This window comes from Pseudorasbora parva, chromosome 14 (genome assembly GCF_024679245.1).
Source record: "Pseudorasbora parva isolate DD20220531a chromosome 14, ASM2467924v1, whole genome shotgun sequence".
In the NCBI taxonomy this organism is placed as follows: domain Eukaryota; kingdom Metazoa; phylum Chordata; class Actinopteri; order Cypriniformes; family Gobionidae; genus Pseudorasbora; species Pseudorasbora parva.
The window spans coordinates 18,948,283-18,969,291 of record NC_090185.1 but is presented as its reverse complement, the minus strand read 5'-3'; the positions used below and the strand labels follow the sequence as shown (position 1 = coordinate 18,969,291).

General features: G+C 37.4%; 2 long non-coding RNA genes across 2 annotated transcripts; both read left to right on the top strand.

Annotated features, from left to right (window-relative positions):
• The first annotated feature begins 267 nt into the window (after positions 1–267).
• Positions 268–5,880, top strand: LOC137040270 (uncharacterized). The gene is made up of 3 exons (XR_010897874.1): positions 268–2,698; positions 3,500–4,064; positions 4,172–5,880. It is a non-coding gene; the product is annotated as an uncharacterized lncRNA (long non-coding RNA).
• Positions 5,881–7,085: 1,205 nt separating this feature from the next.
• LOC137039478 (uncharacterized) lies at positions 7,086–20,774 on the top strand. Its single transcript, XR_010897666.1, has 4 exons — positions 7,086–7,449; positions 9,271–9,401; positions 19,877–20,010; positions 20,125–20,774. It is a non-coding gene; the product is annotated as an uncharacterized lncRNA (long non-coding RNA).
• Positions 20,775–21,009: the final 235 nt, after the last annotated feature.

Here is a 21,009-nt window from a genome sequence, read left to right as displayed (position 1 = left end):
ACACAGATGTAATTTTAAAAACAAGTTGATTTCTGTAGGTCAACATGATGCATTTGTTACCCCTTATGTGAAATTCCTCATCGCACTGAATCATATTACAATGACAATTAAGCAAGCCAGATAGCAACATATTGTTGGCCCAGATCCGGGCCACATCTGGTACATGTGGATTCCACGCGTTGGGCCGGCACTATGTTGCTGTCTAGGCAGCACCAGGAAATGTGACCAAACCTTAACATATTATAGTGTGTTGGGGTTTGTGACCAAACCTAAAACCTAAGGTTTGTGACCAGGAAATGTGAACAAACCTTAACACACTTATAAGAGGGGTTCACACGGAACATGTTTTTGCTCCACTGTGCTGTGGTTCGGTTTTTTTAGGTAAGTATGTGCCTGACATGCGTCTTTGACCAATGCTGAGCGACCGCAGAATAATGTCATAACATCATTTTAAACACACTTAAATGTATCTAACATGATAAACAGAGCTGCATTACCTCATACTCATGACCGGAAAAGCAGAAGTGGTGCCCGCGACTAAAAGTCCCATTGCTTGCGAGGTGTGTCTTTGCGTAACAATTGCTCCCGAGGCCTTGCTCAGCTCCACAACACTCGGTCCTGCTCTCCTTCATACTACAGTAACGTTAATAACCGCATTCATAAACATGATTTCTGCCCGAGTCCTATTTCCCGTTGGCATTCAAATATTACATAATGCAGCTTTAATGAGCTTATAAAAGTATATTTTTATATATATTTTAAATGCATGTCTCTTTTTTTAAGATAAAAAAAATTATATAGACTATTAATCATAGCATGAAAATGTCTTGTTTAAGTATTTAACCATTGTTCCCTTTCAGTTAGTTACGTCGAACATGTAACTAACAAAATAGCTTGTTTAAAAGTCAATAATAAACAAGCTATTACTGACTTTTCAGTTATTATTTGAAGGCAGTCCGCCAGAATATATTTTACATTATACCGTAAATATGGATAGTTTTTGTACAAAAATCCATCGTTTCACTTTAGAAGGCCTGTATTAAACTCCGAGAGAAGTTGGGAGTACTTTTATAATGGATGGATGCACTTTTTGGTCTTTAATTTTTGGACTGCCATTTACTAGCCAGGACATATTTTTATTTAACTTGGATTGTATTCGCCTAAAAGAAAAATGTCATTTACACCTAGGATGGCTTGAGGGTGAGCAGGGCTAAATCATGGGGTCGTTTTTTTATTTTGGGGGCGAACTATCCCTTACAATTTGAGAATAAAGGCTTGTAACTATTTCTTACTTGGTGTGTTGTTACAATTAACTGAGATTTCCTGTAAATGTATTGTAGGCATTGGTGGATGTAAAGTTTCCATGTGTAACCCAGGTCACTGAATTGGTCACTAGTAATTATAAGTATTTTATTTTACATTAATATCTGTTTAGTATTATAACAAAAGAAAGCATAATTACGTCCATTTATATTATATTATAAATATAAATCTAGAAAAAGAAATTGGCCAAAGGAAGTTTTGATTGGATGAGGTCGGAGGTTAGTCCCGCCTCCTGGAAGTGAGTTGGGAGACAGAACAAGAACAGCTGAGGGGTAGTGAAGCAGAAAAAAGACGACAATTGACGCAAGAGAGTGCATTCGCGTTTTTCATAGTTCTCGAGAGAGAATTTAAATAATCTAAAAAAAAAAGATTATTTAGAGAAACATATCCTCAAAAGTAACGCTTTACGGGTGATAGAAGCCAATGGAATGAGAGTACAAGACTAACGGGAAAAGTTAGATACACGTGAAAGAAGAAGAAAACTATCATGGATTAAGGCCGAATCACAAGAACCTTATTTTATTTTTCCTTTTCCTTGGCCGGGTTTTTTTTTTTTTTTTTCTGTTTCTTTGTTTTTCTTCCATTTCATATTCTTGCATCTGAGTGTTGCCGACCGAGTCCTGATCTGTCCCTTCCGTGGATGTTCTGTCTGTGGTTTGGACATGGCGAGCCAATCATAATTGCCCGTACCTGGAAGTAAATAGATCAATCATTTTGCTGAACTGGTAGGACAAACCATACTCACTTGAACTGTTTATTTAGTGTTTTTTTTTTCCTTTTGGATTTCCCTTTGATCACTCGTTGGGATTTTTTTTTTTTTTTTTCCTTCCTTTGAACTGAAACTGAACATAAACATCCATTATTCCTGTTTATTTGGGTTTATTTCTATCATTGTATTTGTCAAAAGATTTATTTAATTTCATTTAAGTCAGCAGCAATACATTCAATTTCTTAGAAACTAACAGTTGCAGAAGAGTCTGAGTGTTTTCTTTCTTTGATTTCTAATATCAATTCTCTATACTCCAGATAGTCGACCCCCCCCCAACACCCCACCCACCCCACCCCAGATAGATCACGTACCAAAGTATCATGCCATAAACGGCGTGATAAAATAGCTGCGGGTTACACATGCCCCTAAAAAAGTGCCGTAAAATCACTCCAATAATAGGCCTTTGTCAATGCTGCAAAAAAACGCGTTTGCGCATGCGGGCTTATGTAACCAGAAACATCTGTTTCTTCCATAAAAGAAGGAGGAGCAGTTTGGAAGGAATGTGTGTTTTTTCCAAAGGAAAAAAGAATGGGATGAACACAGTCAAGAGCACTGTGCAGCAGACTCGGAAAGTTGTTACATCGAAGTGAATTAAAACTGCTTCGGGTAGGTTGTTATTTAAGATTTTATGATGCAATTCAAGAAAATTGTCATGTGCCACAGATGTTGGCTTGTTTTGGAAAAGCTTTTGTATATTTATTGGGGGGAGGGTTCACCACTAAAAAGCTATAGTACAAGGGTGGTGAAAGTTTACCTTGTTTATATAAACAGTTGAACAATTACAAGTTACAAATCCCATCCAATACTTATAATAATAAATAAAAACAATATTATGAATAACTTAAAGAAAGTTATGAAAGGAAAGCTGGATGATGTAACGGTTAACACTTTGACAATTATATTTGACTGAGATGCTTGTATTAAAATATTTTGTATTGATAAAACTGTGCTAGATGTTAAGTTTTGTGAAGACTATGATGTATAGGTTTTCATTTTGCATAACAGTGACTGTAAAAAAAAAAAAAAAAAAAAAAAAAAAACACATTTTAGGTGTGGGAGTGGCATATTTAAGTTTTGATATTGACATCTTTGGGCTCTTTTAGATTGGCCATTGGGTTGTTTTTTTTACACCTACACGGCAACCCTAAAAGTAATAAAGTCCATCAAACTATGCAGATTGTTCTGGACACTCTTAAAAAGTTCCAAAAGGGGTTTCTCTTTTTTGGTAAAGAACGTTTTCCGCTATAAAGAATCTTTAGTGCAACGGAAGGGTTCTGAATGTTAAAGGTTCTTCGTGGACCCACTAAATAACCTTTATGTGAAATGTTCTTTTCACTGTTGGTGTGTTTAAAGCCATATTCTTCATTCTGCTGATATGAATAATAATTCTCATCTTCATCATTGAAGGGAATCTGTCCAGAATACCAGCTTTTGAACCTGTCTAAAAGTGAAGCAGCAGGAAAAAGCATCATCCAACTTCCCTCAGAAGATGTCATCTCAAGAAAGAGCAATGATCCGGAAATGGTGTCCTGGTTTAGGCACTTTTATATTGAGCATTTTTTTTATCGCATTTATGTATTCAATAGCTCTTCAATTCACATGCCCGTGCAGAAATGATCAGAATACAGTGCTAGCAGTGTCGCTCTTTATTGTACCTGTTTTTTTTATTTTTGTCATAATGTTCCACATTCTAAGACCTCTTAGATTTAAATGGATTCATTGCCCGGAAAGAGTGGAAGATGATACTAAGAGGAGCTGTGCTAAAACTTTCATATATTGTCTGATCCCCCCTGTCATGTGGATTTCCTTCTTGTTACTTCATGGTAATTTTGTTGCCTGTGCCATGACGGACTGGGATGGAGTTTCTGTTTATGATGAGGCGCTAAACATGCATTGGTGTAAACCCACTGACGGGACACGAAATGAGATGGAGCTACAATATTTGACTCGTGAATATATTAATCAATCTCGGGTAAGTGTCATATTCTGTATGAGCTTGTTCTGTTAATGTAATATTATAAAGGAAATAATTACAAATACAAATTCAACTAATGTCTTTCTTTCTTTTTTTTCTTTCAGTATGTAGGTAATGTCTTGATCTTTCTCTTCAGTGCCTTGTCGCTTGTCATTGTGGCTCTTTATGACAGCTGCATTAGTGGGAAATGTGACCACTGCCCAAGTCGACTGTTGTCGTTCTGCGGAAGAAAAGTGAGACGTGATGGAGGAAACAGACAGGAGGATGTGGAGTGCAGCAGCCCCACCATCTCTACACACCCACTGATGGCTTTTTCTAAAGACGAGTGAACAAGCTAAATTTTAAGAGGGAGGTGCACTCTTAATTTTTGGTTTCCCAAAGAACCTTTTGGTGAAAAATGAAGGGATGTATTCTTGAATTGAATTCATTTTAGTGTATATCCTTTGAGTGGTTGTTAATCAATTTGTATCTTTCTAAATATCTAATAATCATCAAGCTTATTACATTTAATAGTTATACAACTGCATGTCTGTCCACTGACAAATGCTCTCTCTTTGTGCGTTTGTGAGAACACCAGTTAAAACCTATATTTACTCTTCTAGCAGACTCTAACTCAGGCCTTTGCCTACTTGGCCAATCCATAGTTAAAGAGTCGACTTTACATTTAATCTTTAAAGGGACAGTAAAATGAAAAACTACCCCAAAATGAAAATGTGATGTTTATCTGATTACCCCCAGGGTATCCAACATGTAGGTGACTTTGCTTCTTAAGTAGAACACAAATGAATATTTTTAACTCCAACCATTGCAGTCTGTCGTATAACGCATGTGAATGGTAACACGGGAGTATGAGAACTGTAAAAAAACTTGCACAAACAAACTCTTATTAAACCCTGCGGCCCATGACGACACATTAATGTCTTAAGACACAGAACGATCGGTTTGTGCCTGAAACCCAACAGTATTGTATAATTTTTTAACCTCAAATAAACACTACGTACAACAGCCCAGCGTGCCATCACTTCCGATGAATGAGGTCAAATGTACATGATATGGTGCCTCAATTGGATACAAGCGATGGAAGTGTTCTCTTGCGCATATCTCTACGCCATATTGTGTATTTGGACCTCACCTATCCGAAGTCATCACGCAGTGAATGCTGTTGCACACAGTGTTGTATTTGAGGTAAAAAATTATATAAATACTGCTCGGTTTCTTGCACAAACCGATCGTTTCGTGTCTTATGATATCAATATGTCATCACAAGCCACAGGGTTTAATATGGATTCGTATGTGTATGTTTTTTTTTACTCTCATAGCTCTCATACTCTTAACTGGGACCAATGACATGCATTATACGACTGCGAGACTGTTGAAGTTAAAAATCTTCATTTGTGTTCTACTGAAGAAACAAACACAACTACATCTTGGATGCCCTGGGGGTGAGCAGATAAACATCACATTTTTATTTGATTTTTGGGTGAACTATCCCTTTAACTCTTTCCCTGCCATTGATGTAAATTTCTGGCCTTCCGTGTTTTCACTATTATACAGTAGGGGGAGCTAATAGTCACCCCCACAGACCGTTGGCACACTTATCTGGAAACATTTCAAGTCGTCATCTGATTGGTTGAATTCTACAGTATGTCCACCTGTGTTGCGTTCTATAACAGTCCGCCTAGAAATAAATGCCTCGACGGTAAATTTCCTATTAGAAGAAGAATGCCGTCGTGTTTACAACTCTGACAATAAGCGCTTACCAGGATCAACTTAACTCTGGACTTTCAAAGTATGTGAAGTTTTCGGCTCCAGTAAACTTGAAAAACGATCTTGAATGAATAATTTATAGATGCACCAGCGGTCTGTTATTGCAGGGATATTGACTTTACATGTTCACGCCCCTTAAAGGGATAGTTCACTTTAAAATGAAAATTCTGTCATCCTTTACTCACCCTCAAGTTGTTTCAAACCTGTATGAATTTCTTTCTTCAGCTGAACACAAGGGAAGATATTTTGAAGAATGTCAGTAACCAAACAGATAACTGGAGCCATTGACTTTCATAGTATTTTTTCCCTACTATTCATACAGGCTTGAAACAACTTGAGGGTGAGAAAAGGATGATTTTTTTTTTAAAGTGAACTATCCCTTTGACATGACATGGAACAAAACGAACTGTGATTGGTTGCCTTATGTCAGTCAAACATCCTCTTGGACGGTCCTTGACCAATGAAAGCTGCGATAGAGTCCAGACCTTCTGCCGTCAGTCTGAAGGTCTGGCTGCACGAGACTAGGATGTGACTCTGACACATCTTCTAAAATAGAAGTGTTACAATATATAGCCTATTTGTTGCTGTATTGAGTGTTGAAGGTGACTTCTGCTGATGAAACTGCAAACTTTATTATTCAGTACACTGTAATTCACTTCAGTAATCAATTAATCAATTAAAACTTCAGTAATCAAATGATTGCAGACTCCTGGTCTTCATTCATCAAATATACATTCTGTAAGTTCCCTAACAAAAGTTCTTAAGGTTTTCGTAGAGCAAAGAAAATTTAGCCTATTTAATCTCCCACTATAAAGAATGACAAGGTTCCATTAATGTAAAGTGAAGTGTCAAACATAATTATTTTTATGTTTATTTTGATTTCACAAGAGATCATTTAAATAATTAGTTACAGTTGAAGGTGTACATACTGTATGTTAATATGGAAGCTTGTTTTTCCGACAGAATAAAAATAAAACGTAATTTGCTACTTTTTTATCTTACAATTCTTTGTTGTCGCAATTGCAAATTTACATCTCATATTTCGTCTGTTTTAAGTTTGTAACAAAATGAGTTAAAACTTTAAAAATATAAACACGCAGTTCTGAGAAAAATGAGCCAGTCTTTTTTTCCTTTTGCAATTCTCTGAATTGTGAGATGAAGGGTTGCAATTATCTTTTAAACTTTTTTTTTCTGTGGTGGGAAATAAAAAAAATAAAAAAGTCACATAATTCAAAACAGTTGAATGAACTATGAAGTCAAGGGGACCGTATCTCTCCTCGCCACGGGCTAGACCCATAAAACCCACAGATTCCTGGAAGTATCAATATAGCTCCAAATAGCTCCTGCACGTAACATTTCTGCAGAAAGCAAGACGAGATTCTATGAAATTAGTAAGCCTTACTCGTTCATTTTGGCTGGGTAGGGAAAGGAAGTTTCAAAGGTCCTCTGACGAACTTCCTTTTCAGTTACTGGAAGCATGTTTTTCACATTGTGCATATTGCTCTTAAAGGGAAGGTTCAGCCAATAGAGGGAATGCATTGACGTCACTTTCCTGCCGGACACGCCCCCTTAGCCACTGGTGCCAAAAGGGCTGCAGCATGACTGGATTTAATAGGTGAAAACCCGCAGTAAAACAAATGGCCTGGCTTCCATTGAAACTGCTACTGATAATAATTAATGATATGCTGGCACGTTGACGTGATTAGGTAGTTTGTTACATCAGAAGAAACACCAGTGATTTCAAGCCAGGTTTTTGATACACTGCAGTTTCAAAGAGAAAATAACTTATTATAATTTGTTTGAATAAGCCACCTCACAGGTCCGGTTCTACGGACGTGCTAGAGGGTGCTAAGCACCCTCAAACGCAAGCAAAAGCACTCTCAGTTGACACAGTTATAATATTGGCGAAACAGATTTGGCAGATTTGCACATTTGTGTCTGAGCTCTGGAGAGCATCAAATGCATCTATTTACAGCGTGTTTTTGCAGCGGTGAGTGATGTAGCCAATCACAGACACAGCGGTGAGTGATGCAGCCAATCACTGAGAGTTGTAGATCTCTGGAACGCAATCAGAATCTCAGATTTTGTGAGATCACGATGAAGTGACAAAGCAACAGCATAGTGATCGTATCGATCTCGGCTCTCTTTCGAGGTTACAGTCATTCATTGGTAAAATCAACGGCCAATATTGCACGCTGCAAAGTATCGAAATTGAAATTGAAATATAAATGGCACTCTGCACGAGACAGAAATATCCCCGAGACCCAGAATTGAGGTTTGGCATCAGTAGAGGACATTATTTAGTGAATTTCTTTAACAACATACAGTTCTAAGTCTGTATGTTCTTATAGAATATAAGACATTCTTATTAAAATATTATTACATGTCTTTTTAAATTACATATAGTCCCAAAACACATTCAAATGCAAATTAGAAAGGAAATGGCATTTATGGCCATGTTTACTTATATTGCATTAATGGTAGGGTAGGTAAGAATTGGTTAAAAAACTTTTTTTTCCAAATTTGTTTAAACGTTCTTTATATATCAATAAATAATTAAAATGTAAGTTCTCTAAAAAAGAAAGTATAAAATTTGAGTGTCTGTAGACCTCTCACGACTGTTTTAAAGACGGCTCATTATTTCCATTCACTCCACCTTCTCCCTTCTGGGCTCTTACCAAAGCCACGCCCCCAAAACACATGAACACGTCTCACCGACCGCTTATCTGGAAGACACATTATTTACCTGAGAGGAGCAGTGTGCATGTAGTGACATCATGTCAGAATCACATGTAATAAAAAATCTAACTTTATCAGTATGAATATAAACAAATAAGATGTCTTTTAGTACTCACTACCAAGCTACAATACCAATACTGGTAAAATTTTAAATATATTTTTGTTTAATTCGGTAACAAGCTAGTTGTATTTATAAGGCGAAGCTTAAAACAGGTAGAATTGATTAAAAAAAAATTCCCCAATAACATCAGTTATACTGTGATGAAGATTTTGTGTAAGATTCATAACATATACTGTGTTTTGCATGTAAGAGTTTACATGATGAAAGCATTGTTGACTTACTAAAGCTAACTTAGTTCTAAAAAAAAGTTCCTGGATGCGGTGTAGTAGCTTTTACACATGCATTTTGTTATCTAAAGTTAAATTTTGCGAAATTCAACACGACAGCGATCAACTTGAGCTAAACATATTGAGTCAACATAATGATAACTATCAAATCAAACAAGTGCAATTACAATAAATAAATAAATAAATACAAATTTTGTTTTATCCCCTTCCAGTGCCATAACATGCATCTCGAAGACATACCGGTGCAATACGCATGCACGGTCAGAACTGCTGTGGTAAAACTCTTGTTGGGGTAAAACTGTGGCTCTGTGGCTCCGCAGTCAGACTCTTCTCTTTTTTTTGGCCAAAGGCTAAAGACTACAGCCAGCAGGGAGAGCCATTTCCACATGTTTACAACCTGCGCATGGGAGATGGGAGATCGCACTCACAGCTCAGCTCGCAGCTGCAGGCATTCAGTAAACGGATCTGGTGCTGAGCAATGTAAGTGTTTTAACTTCTCAAATTAATTTTTAGGAAAGTTGAGCTTCAGGCATGAACTGAAAACGCTCCAGACTGAACACGCGTTGTGAATGTATGCGAGTGTGGTCGCGATTACCTCAGCTCTCATCACGAGAGCTCATCATCTCCTTGATGACGTTAAATGTAATCTGACTCCTGCAGCGTTTGAGCTGTGATATATGGGGCGCCGTTTGTAAAGCGGCTCATGCTGAAAATAACAGCAACATTTTGTCACATTTAGCTTCAAACTATGTTTAAACATTTTAGATAGTTAATTTAGTTAACTCCAATAGTTAATAAAAAACTACAAGTAAACTTAAACTCAATAGTAAACTTAAATAGTTAACTCTGATAAACCTGCTAATGATTTTAAGGCACTTTTATATGAACGTAGGGGCGGCAGTGGCTCAGTGGTTCATGTAGGTTGTCTACAAACCAGAAGGTTGGTGGTTCAATCCCCGGTTCCACCTGACCAAGTGTCGAAGTGTCCGTGAGCAAGACACCTAACCCCAGCTGCTCCCGACGAGCTGGATGGTGCCTTACATGGCTGACATCGCCGTCGGTGTATGAATGGGTGAATGTGAGGCAAAAATGTAAAGCGCTTTGGATAAAAGCGCTATATAAATGCAGTCCATTTATATTCATTAGATCTGGTTCAGTCCATATCCGCTCCCACTCATAAGGTTAGGTCACACTCTTGACCTTATTATCTCTGGTGGGGTGATTGTTTCTACCTGTGAGGTCATGGATTTTCCCAATCCTGACAATTCTCTCATACAGTTTGTCATGCTGTTTCACCTGCACCAACGTCTGCTGCTCCTCACCGTCTACTGTTGATGATTGTATTGCTTCCTTCGCTGTGTCTGATCTCGCTTCTACTAAATTAGCATCGACTGTGTGTCCGGACCTTTTCCTCTCCTCCTTCCACACCATCTGCTTCCAGATTATGGACTCTGTTGCGCCCTGCAAGGTAAAGTCGACCAATGGTCCATTGGACCCCTGGCTCAATGATAAAACTTGGGCCCTCTGGCGCCAGTATAGACAGGCTGAGCGTAAAAGGAAGAAGGACAGGCTGCATGTGTCACTGGAGATGTTTAGAGACGTTGATGTTCTCGTCAGATGTTCTGGGCACCTATCAGAGATCACTGAAGGAAGCTAAAGTGCAGTACGATTTTTGTTGCCATGAATGATGTTTCTAAAAAATACATGCAATGCATTCAAACAGTATTTTGTACAAGTTTTTTTGGTGTTGGGCAAACCATTATACAAGCTACTACTGTTGCTTTGCCTTCTCATGCGACGCAATGTGTGTAACGCTGCGTTCACCCCAAATGTGAATTGAGCGCCAAAATCACGTCTACCACATTTAGTTTGATGCCTGAACATTTTGAATCCCATCACACGTCCGCAGCTAATTGGACGCGCGTAGAAATCAAGCATTTGAAGCGAAATAGATGAAATATATTAAGCAATAACAACAACACATGTGGTTCAGACAATGCACTACCTGGATTATCTTCACTGCATGTATATTTAAATAAAATATAAAGTTATGAAACTTCACTTTGCCCTCAGTCAAAATTATTTGGTAGGCAACAATAGATTAATTGGACCAAAGATCGCCCATTAGATGTACACAAGACAAAGTATATGTCATGTTTAACCTCTACATAGACATCCCAGCCAGCGGCAAATGTCTGAAGGACTGGCCGAGGAAAGGCTGCTCTCCATGGGGTTAGCGAGCGCTGAGTGCCCGGAGATCGCCTGGATCTCACAGCTCCAAAAACGCAAGAGTGTTCTTTTTAAATAGACACTGTCTTTATAGGTAAACCACATATTTTAGCTTTAAAAAACTACATTATCAACTGAAAAGCATTAAAACTACATTTAGTGACAAAATATTTGTTTTTTTAATTATATGCAAGGTTTCTCATCACGTCACTTTACCACGTGACAGCAGCAAGCAGACTCCTCAGTGGTTAACGTGGTGCGAATTGACGCCAAAGTTCAAATTTTTCAACTCGGGCATAGACGCAAATTCACTTCAAACGCGTGAATGCACAAAAAGCACCACTCGCCCAAGACGCTCAATTCGCTTCAAATTCGCTTTATTCACGCGAGCTGGATGCGCAAATTAGGCAGAAACGTGTCCATCGCGCCGCAGGACCTCCAGACGCGCCTCAACGTGCCTTTTCATTGACTTAACATGGAAATCATTCACCCCAGACGCTCTATTCACGTTTGGTGTGAACGTACCTTTAGAGAACTTTGATGCAGTTACTCTTGTGGACCTCAAAAAAGCTGCCCTCGAGTTGAAGTCTACCATCTGCCCTCTAGATGCTGTTCCCGCAAGGATTTTGAAGGAGGCTGTTGACATCATAGGTCCCTGCCTTGTCTCCTTCATAAACAGCTGTCTTAGTTTGGGTACTGTTCCTACTGCAGTTGTACCAAACCATTGTTAGACCATTGCTCAAGAAACCCAACCTTGATCCCTCCATACTGTCCAACTTCTGCCCTATTTCTCACCTGTCATTTCTGTCTAAGTTGATGGAGAAGCTTGTTTTCGCCCAGCTTCAGGCTCATCTTCAACTGCACGTCATTGGTGATACATTTCAGTCTGGTTTCAGGTCTAGACATAGCACCGAATCAGCATTACTGAGGGTCCATAATGACATTCTTGGAGCCCTGAATAGTAAAAGCTCAGTGATTTTGGTGTTACTGGACCTATCCTCATCTCTTATCTTCAACATGTTGCTGGTCTGCAGGGTGCAGTGCTAAATTGGTTCTCCTCATACCTCACTAACAGAACTTTTTCAGTAATGCTTAATGACTTTTCCTCCTCGGTTGCCCCTATGTCATCTGGTGCGCCTCAAGGTTCCATTCTCGGTCCTATTCTCTTATCACTTTATATGCTGCCACTTGGTCAGTCATATAACTCATCTCCAATCACAACGTTCAATTTCATTTCTATGCAGACGACCTCCAGATCTATCTCCCTGTGATTCTAAGTAATCGTTCTGCATTGGAGAACATTGCTGCATTGCTTGTTCTATAATTGCCTACAGGACACCAAACAGTGGCTTTCCCAGAATTTCCTTCATTTGAATGAAGAAAAGACTGAGTACATCCTGTTCAGCCTGGGTTCATCCAGGAGTTCTTTTAGTTTTGGTCCTTACACACCTCAGTTTACTCCCACAGTGCGTAACATGGGTGTTATCTTTGACAAAAAATTTCAGTACGATAAACAGATTGGTGCAGTAGTGAAGGCGAGCTTTAACCAGCTTACACTGCTCAGTAAGGTCAAATCATTATTGTCCCGAGCTGACCTTGAAAAAGCAATTCATGCCTTCATCAGCTCGAGGATAGACTACTGCAATGCCCTCTACACTGGACTAAATCTAACACTTCTCAGTCGGCTTCAATTGGTACAAAACGCGGCAGCACGTCTTCTATCCGACACCCCCAAACATTTACACATCACCACATCACCCCTGTCCTCCGCTCGCTTCGCTGGCTCCCGGTGCGGCTTAGGGTGGAGTATAAGGTCTTGTTGTTCGTGTTCAAGGCCATCTATGGTCTGCCCCCGGCTTACCTCGCTGAATTAGCAACAGTCTACCAGCCAGCCAGAACTCTCCACTCCTCTGAAAATACCACTCTGGTTATTCCCAAGTTCAGTTATAAAAAGTTTGGAGGCCGGGCATTTGCCGTCCAGGGACCAAAGCTGTGGAACTCACTTCCAGCACACCTACGAAGCATCACTGTGTTGAGTGTTTTTAAATCGCAGCTGAAAACACACTTATTTATACAAGCTTTTAACATGTAGCCTTGGACTTGACTGCTATTGTATGTACAATTATATTGTTACTTTCTGTTGTCCATTGCTGTTTTTACTGGAAAGCAACTTGTGCTTCTTTTGGTTGTTGTAAGGCGCTATATAAATAAAACTTGATTGATTGATTGATTGATTGATTGATTGATTGATTGATTGATTGATTGATTGATTGATTGATTGATTGAGTTAAATCTAATTATTAAATGTTACAACTAAACATTAAATGTTTAATCTAAATTTTAAATCTAAATGTTAAATCTAAATGTGAAATCTAAATCTAAATGTTGAATCTAAATGTTAAATCTAAATCTAAATCTAAATCTAAATTTAAATGTTAAATCTAAATGTTGAATCTAAATATTGAATCTAAATGTCTCGATTAAAACTAAATATTTAACTAATATGCAAATTCAAAATGCTGATAACCGGAATTATCTGCATTTTCTGCTGTTAAGTCCCGCTCAAATACAGTTTCTCCAAACGTGTTTATTGGGTAGTTATTATCACAATGATTCCGGTTATCTACATTTTGAATTTGCAAATTAGTTAAATATTTAGTTTTAATCGAGACATTTAGATTCAATGTTTAGATTCAACATTTAGATTTAACATTTAAATTTAGATTTAGATTGAGATTTAACATTTAGATTTAACATTTAGATTTATATTTAACATTTAGATATAACATTTAGATTTAACATTTCGATTTAGATGTAGCATTTAGATTTAGATTTAACATTTAGATTTAACATTTAGATATAACATTTAGATTTAACATTTAGATATAACATTTAGATTTAGATTTAACATTTAGATTTAACATTTAGATATAACATTTAGATATAACATTTAGATTTAGCATTTAGATTTAATATTTAACGTTTAGTTGTAACATTTAATATTTAGATTTAATTATTTAAAATATTTCTAAGTTGACAAATATTTTTGTAAATGGGCTAAAAAGTGAAAGTTTTTTAAACATTGTTTGAAGGTAAATGTGACAAAATATTTTTTTTTTTTTCAGAGTGAGCCACTTTATAAACGGCACCCCATAGTGACACTCGCACGGCGACTCGCTTATTATATTGAACATACGCTTTCAGTATTTATGCTGCCTTCACGTGCCATTGGAAATTTGATAATTCCGACTTCTGAAGTCGTGATTACGAAATCATTGCATTCAAGTTTCAAAATGTGAGGGCATTCATGTGAAATTTTTACCTAGGAAACTCGTATTTACGATAATTCCGAGAGCACCTGAAGGCAGCATTAATTGTAGTGTCTGTTCTCCAACTCAGTCACAGTAATCCAGTAGCGGTGGCTTTGGGAGTGGCCTCACAGGGCAGGGAAGCATTCTGGGAATTGTTGTCTTTTTACCCCATGAGACAAAAATACATTTTCTGTCTTTTCTCAGTCTAGAAGGCACCAAATTACACTACATTAATGACCCAGTTTAAATACAGATTTATCTTCCCAGCACTGAAGTACCCCTTTAAATAACAATGTAAAACATATGCCAGGTGAAAACTTGCCCTGACTTGGTATAAATGATATGAAAGATTATGAAAAATTATGAATTTATAATTCATAATTTATGTTGAAATAATAAAAAAAATGATTATGAAAAATACCCTGTACATCTTTGTCCTGTGTAATTGGACATTTAAAACCTTATTGAAATTGTTACTGGCCCAGACACTTATCTCTGCTGTCAACCACAAGATATAGAAATATGAAATGTGTGTTGTGTAAAACACAAATTGACAAATAAAGAATGTAGACAGATTTCTGCTGATCTTTTTGCTTTTCAGTACTGTTGCCTATATATCTGCTGGAAACAGGGGCGTCGGACTGGGGGGTAAAGGGTACAGAGTACACATACATACATACATACATACATACATACATGCACTAACATTGTATAGCATTTATGTACAAATAAAAAAAAAGTTCATGTGCAAAACTAAACTTGTAGTTAGGAACTGGTTTCGTATAAAAAAAAAGTCATTTTCATGCTGTGCAGGGCCCACCACCCCTCTCGAATCAATGTAAATGGTACGACCCGCAGGTGAGGTGCTTCTGCTGTGGACTCAGTTAATGAGACAAGAGTAGTAGTGGGAAGTTCGGATCATTTTACTGACTCGGATCTTTGAGTCTCGTTCAGCAAAATGAACGAATCTTTTTTCGAGTCATTTCGAGTCATTTCGTTCATTTCACCAAAATGACATGTTAAATAGCCCAACACATCTAGTACTTATGAAAATGTTGATTACATTTTAAAACGACATACAAATAAACTATAGGGTACAGCAACCAAAGCCAAATTATAAGAAACTGAAATGTTTAATTAATTGATTAGTTGTTGGGTCAGGCTATTGTAGTTTCTCTGTTAGTTCACCTCACCTCCTGATCCAAAATATTCTTTCTTTTGCAACTTCATATTTATCACGTTTGTTTTCCGCCTCTCGTGTCTTCGATCTCCTCGAGACGTTAACTGTCGACTCGTCTGTGTCTGACTCTGATCAGATCTGGGGGCTGGGCCGCCCGGACCGTCCGTGACACAGGCCCGGAAACAAAAATGATTAGTTCTTATGAGTCTTTCGGGTTTGATTCTTTCGTTCTTCCTGTTAGTCCCATAGAGTCTATGCTGTCAATAACGGAAACAGAAAAGATTAGTTCTTTTGATCGAGTCTCGGGTTTGAGTCGTTCGTTCTTTTGTCACGTGACTTGTCACCGTATAGAACAAAAGTTCACAACCTTTTTAGTAAAAAGCACGTAGTTATTTTTTTTATATTTTTATATTATTCTCAGTTAATATCAGACATATACAAATATGGGAAATATATTGACTATTCAAGTCTAACATCACAAATTCAATTAGACTAATTTTGAATCAACTGTGTGTATATATATATATATATATGTATATATATATATATATATATATATATATATATATGTATATATGTATATGTGTGTGTGTGTATATATATATATATATATATATATATATATATATATATATATATATATACACACACACACAGCATGTGACTGACAGCAAGAACGAAAGACTCAAACTCGAGACTCAAAAGAACTAATCTTTTCTGTTTCCGTTACTGACAGCATAGACTCTATGGGACTAACAGGAAGAACGTAAGACTCAAACCCGAGACTCAAAAGAACTAATCATTCGGAGATTCAGAGCTGATTCAGAGGCCATATGTTGCGTAATGCGCATGCGCTGTCAACACAAAATGAACGAATCACTATCTGAGACAACTCGGTAGTCCCGAGTCATAATAAAGATTCGTTCAAAATGAACGAATCGTTCATGAACGACACATCACTAGACAAGAGCTGGAGTTAGCCGTGATATGAACTAGTGCTGCGTTCCAGTTCGTTTTTATCATGCCCTTCACTCGCAAACTTCCCTCCGTCTCGTTCACTCGGATGTGCGTCATGCCTACGTTGCATGAGTGCCCACTACTGGCGGAAACTTTTCAAATGGACTGAACTGGAACGCCCTAAGCCCTTGATCACTTGGAATCCACTATGGAGTTGATATATTATTTATTTTTTACCTCTACGAAACTGTTTAATGCAGCATTCTATATGTATATGGATGTGTTTGGGTTGTTTTAAATGTTTTTAAAAATAGTTATAGTTGTTTGTGGTGGGGTAAATTAAACGTGATATGTGGTGACGTCACAATCGCGTTGCATTGTGGTATATGAAGCTGCCTGAAGTGTACATATGAAGTAGACTCGCTCACTCGGTCAAAATCGAGGGAGCAAGGGTCTGTCCATACAAACTTCCCTTGTCCACTTCACGAAGTGGAACACACTTAAAAATGGCGGCAGGGATTCCCCCAAGGGGAAGTGCTTAGGGAAGTTTGCAAGTGCGTGTCTTAAAGTGGAGTGGAACGCAGCATAAGAAGACAGGGGAGTCATTTCTTTCCTTAAGAAATGAAAATCAGGCGCTCAAAAAAGGAAAATAAACGAAGATTAAAGAGAGGAAAAGCAAATGAGGGCAAGCAGTTGCTCACTCAGTTTTTTGAAAAGAAAGGTGAGCTCCAAATGCATCATCGAGCATTGACATTGTTTTAACATCGATATATACTTCGGGTAGAATAGCATACATTTATGTTCATACTCTATTTGAATAATATACCAATACTTTATAGTAGCAAACCCTACATAGCGAGCAAACAATATTTCTGGGTAAATAACAGGGAGTGAGAAGCAGACGGAGGCGGAGCTGGAAGCTCAACGCACTGCCACTCCAGGCAGCTGCGCAGCTTGTCTCCTCTTCTGCTGCAGTTCTCCCTAGAGTCAGAAGTTTACATGAAAACACCGTATATTTCCCTCCATTGTCAAAATCTAACACCCGCGAAAACACAGATCGTTAGCGCCTATTTTACCAGTGCTATGCAAATTAGCTCGCACATGCTCCTACATTAAGTAGGCCTACAGGATTGTTCTCAGTTTAATGCACATCTTAATGATTGAAAATGACTTATTTTAAAAAGTAATTAAAAGACTGAATGTCGAGTTTGGCGGTTGGTGTACCCTGGGATTCTATAGTTGAAATAAAATGCAATAAAAATTTAAAAATGCAATACCCCACCCATTGGTATCACTATGGTATGTACGGGGGCCCAGCAAGATGGTTTGTACCCATGGCCCAAAATTTGGTGCTACGCTGCTGGCTGGCAAACACTAAATATTATCTTTCTACTTATGGATTTTTACATAAATACAATAGGCTACTTAAATAAAGTAACCCAATATTATTATTATTATTGTTGAACTTGCCCTTATCACCACTGGGGGTGCTGCGTGTCTTTCGTGTTTGTGTTACTTTTATTTTGAACCAATGAACCTTGTAATATGTTTCCCCTGATCCACAACCTGTACAAATTATTCTTGTAGTTCCTTTAGTGTTTAACAGTAATAATACATCATTTGATTTTGAACACAATGACTCAAATATTGAAACTGATGTTGGATGTACAGGTGGCTTTGTGAGAAATTAAGGGAGCTGGGGAAACATTTGAACTCTTTACCTATTTAGACATAATTTTTAAACTGCTTTTTAGTAACGGCAAAAAAAAAAAAAAGTAAACCAGAGAACATTATTTCACTTTGAGGTAAAAACAGAATCTCTCACGTTGACTTGAGGAAACAGCTGCTCGAGCTTTCAGTCAGCGACAGACTGTGCATCAATAAAACGTAATTACTGTCATTTATCACTTTATTATTGGTTTATCTACCAGACTACCACAACAATTGTATTTAAAAAATAATACTAAGACTGTGCTAGCACTGTCAAAATATACAGCTTGGGTTGTGTCAGTTATTTTTTTAATACAACTATGTTTTGTCATGACATTTTATATTCCGTTTTATATGTTTATGTAACATTAATTGATAAACCAGCAAATTTTTCGGATGTCCTTCCTTTAACCACTTCAACTCTAATTTTAGAGAATAAGGCATATCTGAATTAAAAATTTACCCCATACATTGGAGTAAAAAGATAAAAATGTAGTCTCTAATCTAATTTTACAGAAAAAACTACATTTTAATAAAGTGGTAGAATACTGCATATATTGTACTGTATTTATTCACAATTGTATGATAAACAATTAAAAACATTTCATGACTTGAAGACTTGGTGAGTTTGTGTGATATAAATATGAAATGTAAGATTATTTATATGATTTTATTAATGGTGGTTGCATATGTGCTGCACAACTTAGATTTTTTCTTTTTTATGATTATGATGATGCAATATTAGACCTACCGCTGGGTCTGCAGAGGGATGGGGTTGCGGTGGCGTAGAGTTGATGTGGTTCATTTAATAATATGAGTTTATCTGAGATTTAGTGTAAATATTTGCTGTATGGCTTTGTCGTGTGTTCCATGATATGGGACAATGGTTTCTGTTTGTTTTCATTTTGTTGATCAGACAAGATTGCATTTAGTTCTAATGAATTTCATAGAATTCACTTCAATGGAGCGTGTCTACATTAAAGGAAAGGAGTTGAATCCCATTCACATAATTAGTTTATATTATCGTATTGTCCTTGTCCTTTGTCTCAAATAATCAATGACATTGCAAAAAGTTGATAATAAAGAGCCTAAATTGCTGTAAGATATGAGTTCCGCTGTTACACCTCTTTTGGTAAGCAAATATTAATGATCTGTTCTGCTTAAAAGGTCTCTGCTCTTCAGTGAGTCTAAAGTAAGCTAGTGATCTTTAAAGTGGGCTGTTTCGCATTATTCATGAAAAATGTTTTTTTCAGAGTTGCTTTCGAACAATCCAGAAAAAAGCCCCGGTTCTTTTGGTGTAGTGCATATTAGCTTTGTGTTATTTGGACTGCAGAAGTTGATGGATCGGGAATTTTCCTGCCCATGTTCTCCTGGTTTTAACTCGATACTGATCAGCTTCATCTTTTTTGGACCTGCTCTTCTGGCTCTGGCTATGATGATGTTCATTCAAAGGCCTTGTAGACGGTCATCTTCTCATTGTGCTGGGCTCTATTCACTTTGCCTGATTCCACCTTTGCTGTGGATGTTTCTGTTGTTGTTTGACGGTGAATATGTCGCTTGTGGCATAGAACACTGGGAAGGAGATTACGTCCTGGATGATGAACTCCAGATAAAATGGTGCAAACCCACCGGAACAAAGGCCACCAGCGAGAACGCAACGGACCTACGAGACCTGACCGAAAAAATTATTTTCTACTCAAGGGTGAGTGAACTGGTTTTATAAAGTAATGCATAAAAAATGTTTTATATAGCTTTAAAGTATTAACATTTATTTACATATGAAACAATTTATATATGCTTTTGTGTGTTGTATTAGTTTTCAGCGTTAGTTCTGCTCACATTCCTCAGCGTTGTTGTCATTGCGGCTGTAAGCTGTTTAGATGGTAGAACAAGATGTCTGGAGCGTCAGGAAAAGCAGAATAAACCAAAAGAACTATCGGAGTCATCCGTCTACGGCTCAGAGGTTGAACTGCAGCGGTCTGTCTGAACACATCAGGGTGATCTACATACAAATGCATATAGATTAATACTGTTACAGGGAACAAAATGGGTGAAGTGTCATTTCTAGACTGACTTCTGCTGTTTGTCTGGATTCACTGTGTATTTGTAGGCTACTTCAAATGCAGCGTTTTCAATCTTTGCTGTAGTGTCTTGATATAACAATACATGCTCAGCTGAAACCCTTAATAATGAAAATCAAGTGTGATAATAGTATAGATGTGAAATATAATACACAATTCAATGTAAACCCATTGGTTATTAAAGTGCCCCTGATATGTATTTTTTTCTTCTTCTTTTCAAATATTCCCTTTAATGCAGTGTGTAATATAGCTGTTTGTGAATGAAAAATGCATGATAAATAAAGATATTGTCTCCCAAAAGAAAGAATCAAGTGAACCACCTAGAGGAGTCGTTTGTAATATGAATCCCACTGTGTGATGGTTCTACATCAGTGGAAAATACATTTGCATACTGCTTGCTTATGTTGTACATTGCCCACTCTCGAACAACCAGCCCTCAAACGTCATTTTACTGACGACTGCTTCTCAACTCAACATTAACAAAGATGGATCAGTATCCAGTTTATTTGAGCCAGCTTGCTCCTTAGAATAACAACCTGTAAGTATGAATTATTGATGTGTGTATATATATTCTACTGGGAATTCAAAATACATAGATTTGTGTTTGTATTGTGTAAGTT